We start from the raw sequence: 4,163 nt of genomic DNA, 5'->3' as shown, positions 1-4,163 counted from the left end.
ATACATTTTGGTCTATATGTATGCTTTCAGTTTCTCACACCAGAGAAACAATACAGTATTTAACTCTGTGTGTCTGATTTATTTCATTTAGAAGTGTGACCTCAGGGTGCATGAATTTAGCTCAAAATGTCGCAAGCTTCTTTATGACGAAATAGTACTTCATTGTATTAAAAAATCCACATCCTCTTTATCCATTCATCAGCTGATGAGCATTTGGACTGTTTCCAAAATTTAGTTGTTACAAACTGTGCTGCTATAAACATGGTGTGCATGTATCACTGTGGTGTGATGCTTTTAATTCTTTCAGGAAGGTATCAAGAAAGGAAATAATTGAGTCCAATGCAACCTCTAGTCATAGTTTTTTGAGAAATCTCCACGCTGATTTCCACAGTGATTGCACCATTCTGCACTCTTACCAACAGTGGAGAAGGGTTCCTTTTTCCCCACAGCTCACCATTTGCAATTGGTTGATTTCTTGTAACAGCCATTCTTTCTGCGGTGAGATGGAATCTCAGCGGTGTTTTAATTTGCACCTCTTAAATGACCAATGATGTTGAACATTTTTTTCATATAATTATTTGCCATTTCTATTTCTTCATCTGAGAGGTATGTATTCATTTCAGACATCTATTTTTAGATTAGGTCTTTACATTTGGGGGATCTAGTTTTTTGGAGGGTTCTTCATGTATTTTAGATATTAGTTCTTTGTCTAATAAGCAGAAATTTTTTTCTCACACTGTGGGTTGTCTCTTCACTCTGTTGGTGGTCTCATTTAATGTCCAAAAGCTTTTAATAAGAAGAGATCCCAGTTGTTGATTCTTTGTGATATTTCTTGTATAATTGGGATTTTGTTCAGTCTTTGCCTACACAAGTGTCTTCAAGAAATCTACCTATTCTATCTTCCAACAGATTTTGTGTTTGTCTTAATATTTAAGATCTTTGATCCATTTTGATTTTAATTTAATGCATGGTGAAAGATAGGGGTCTAGTTTTAATCTTCGGCATGTGGAAAGCAGTTTTTCCAGCACCATTTATTAAAGAGTTTATCTTTCTTCCAGTGAAGGTGTTTGGCTCCTTTGTCAAAGATAAGGTGGCTGAGTGTGTTTGGAGTTGTTTTTGCATCTTCTTTTTTTTTATTTAAAGAGAAAGAAAGAAAAAAATACATGGAGAAAAAAAGAGTAGAAATAATACAGAATTACAGGAAAATAAATGGTAAGAAATCACCAGTTGATAAGTTACATATTGTCATCTTAGAAATAGTTGTTCAGGTTACAAAATTAAAGTACGTAAAATGACATTCAAATAGTGACACTGCCAACAGTTCTGCTCAATGATCTAACAAAAACTTAGTAACATGGTTATCAGTCCTACACACTTGTTTTTTATCTTAAAGAGGGTAAGATTAAACATATCAAAACAGAATAAAACAGTTCAAAAAGAAACAATTTAAAGAAATACAGATTTTGAAGCAAGTCCACTGGAGATCCTCATTGTTTATCTAATTGTCTCTAGTTTCTTCCAAATAGTTGTCCCCATCTTCACACACATTTAATACATACTGCACATTATAGAACTAATCAAATCATTACAGGATGATGAAGGCTTTTTAGGTCTTTGAGATCTGACATTGGGGAAGACAATAATAACTACCATAGTATCTCTCAGTCTCTTCCTAATAGCTGTCCTTATCTTTATATGTACTGAAATTGAACTTGAGACTAGACTAATATCACTATGAACAGTGAATAATAGTATTGCTAGATTTTATATCATAATGCTACAGAATTAGCACTGGGTTTCTTAGTGTTTCTTCTTCTTCAGAGTATCTGTTCATTACATCTTGCATTATATAATCTGCTCCTGTAAATAGTTTTAAAAAATCTTCCCGTGTGTAAATTTCTACATGTATATCTATCCTCTCTGTATTATAGGGAAAACAAATCCTAACAAGACAGGAAAACAAATTCCTAGAAAAACATGCAGTGAAAAAGACACATATGGGGCTGGGGATTTAGCTCAGTGGCATAAGCTCCTGCCTTGCAAGCAGGCAGTCGTGAGTTCAATACCTGGTACCGATAAAAACAAAAAAGACCAAAAAAAAAAAAAAAAAAAGAAAAAGAAAAAGACACATAAGGCCACAGCATTAGGTGATCTACCGTAGTTACTATGCTTTCTTTTGTTATTTTCAATAGGCTTGTCTACATCATCAGGCTTAATATAGTTAAGCATAGTATTACAAAGCTATTTTTATAAAAAACACAACTTTGAAAACATTGTAGGACTTGAGAGCTGTTAATAATCAAAACCGGTGTTTTTGCATCTTCTAATCTGTTCCATTGATCCTTGGTTCTGTTTCTTTGCCAATACCATGCTATTTTTATCACAGTAGTTTTGCAGTATATTTTCAAGTCAGGGATTGTGATGCCTCCTGGCTTCCTTTGTTGCCCAGAATTGCTTTTGCTATTCTAGGACTCTTCTGGTTCCAAATGAACTTTAGGAATATATTTTCTAATTTTGATCAGGATTCCATTAAATCTGTATAACAATTTTTGAAGGGTGGCCATTTTCACTATGTTGGTTCTCCCTTGTTCTAAGAACCAGGAAAGTTTTCTGACATTACTTTTGTGAACAGGATTTTTATGTTGCTTGCACTATCTCTTGCTTTATTATTGACTTCAACCAATTTTATGTTACTCTTCTTTATATCATCTAGCTGCTGTTGTATTGCTCTTTAATGGTCCCTTGGTTTGTTTGTTTGTTCTGGTACTGGGAATTGAACTCAGGACCTTGTGCTCACCAGGCAGGTGCTGTGCCACTGAGCTATATCCCCGGCTCTCCCTCGCTGTTTTTCAGGTATCTTTCTTTTCATGATTGCTAACCCTAATTCTGTCTTCTATATCTGATACTCAGTCCTCATAATGGGCCATCCTGCTCTGTATACTTTCAATGGAATTTTAATCTGGATATCTGTTTGCCTTAGTTTCATGGATTCCATTTCTTTCCTAACTTGCCCAGGCTGGATTTGAATTTGCAATCCTCCTGCCCTACCCTCTCAGTGTGCTGGGACTACAGGCATATGCTGCTGTGCCTGGTTCCAAATCCTTTCTACAGTGGATCACATGCATGCTTACACTTTCAGACACACACTTAGCTGCCAAGAGATGTCCATTAGGAACCCAGCTGGCCCACATTCACCCTGGCTGCGATTTGCTCGTAGTTTGTATGCCAGGCAGATGCAGAGTAGGGCTCACCTTAGCTCCGTGGGGTAACGGGAAGATACTGTTTGCAAAAACAGCTTCCTCTGCCTAGATGGGAGAGAAGGGAATGGGGCATGCACCCTCAGGAATGGACAGCTCTTAGTTTAACTGAGAGCATGCATTTTTTGTTTGCCAATCCTACTTCTTTTGCCAACTCTGCCCTGATTTCTCAAGAGGAGGCCAGCCTGTCCCTGGAAATTAGCCACGTGGGTTAGGTATCATGTACCCCAGCCCCAGTGCCAGGGATGGACTCTGATTGACTTAACAAAGTGTTCCACCCTGGACCACAGTGATGGCTTTAAAAAGGTACATAACCCAAGCCAGTAAAAGGCAAGGAAATGATTACTGGGGTTTCTCAGAAAGAAAAGCGCTCTCTGGGAGGAGGGAGCACACAAATAAGGAAGGATGTAGCATCGAGTTCCTGGCAGCCATTATGCAATCCTGAGGCAGAGTGAGTTTGAGATTTAAATCAGTGCTAGGGAAGATGAGAAATCAACAGGAGACTGAAACCTAGGCATGGTACTGGAGCTTGCATCAAGCCCCGCCACATGAAGTGCATCCCCACCCATGAACTGTTCAGTTGTTTGAGTCAATAAATCACTGTTAGTTTTAAAAAACAATTTAAGTCACATTTCTGTTATTTACAGCCCAATTAATCAATGCTACCGTAACTACAGATCTGTCTCTGTGATGCACAGTTAGACATTCTGCTGTGGGTATGGATGTGAGAACGGGACACAGGCAGCCAGGCACGTGGCATCCCCAGAGGGGATGGGAACCCACTGAAGTCAGCAGTTCACAAGGGGAGACGCTCTGCACCCCCCCACCCCCACCCCCACCTCCTGTCCCCCGAGACGGCATGAAGTCTGTGTCCATGTCAGGCAGATAACGACAAGTCTGGCTCGA

General features: G+C 38.7%; 1 long non-coding RNA gene across 1 annotated transcript in view; it reads left to right on the top strand.

The window, feature by feature from the left end:
- The first annotated feature begins 431 nt into the window (after positions 1-431).
- The window catches only part of LOC134476502 (uncharacterized), a 6,643-nt gene continuing 2,911 nt past the window's right edge, over positions 432-4,163 (top strand). The window contains exon 1 of the long non-coding RNA XR_010048215.1: positions 432-606. This is a non-coding gene — a long non-coding RNA (uncharacterized LOC134476502). The remainder of the gene's footprint in view (positions 607-4,163) is intronic.

This window comes from Cavia porcellus, unplaced genomic scaffold (genome assembly GCF_034190915.1).
Source record: "Cavia porcellus strain 051 isolate PalLab524CR breed Dunkin Hartley unplaced genomic scaffold, mCavPor4.1 scaffold_6, whole genome shotgun sequence".
NCBI classification, from domain to species: Eukaryota; Metazoa; Chordata; class Mammalia; order Rodentia; family Caviidae; genus Cavia; species Cavia porcellus.
This window is presented reverse-complemented; position numbering and strand designations above follow the sequence as displayed.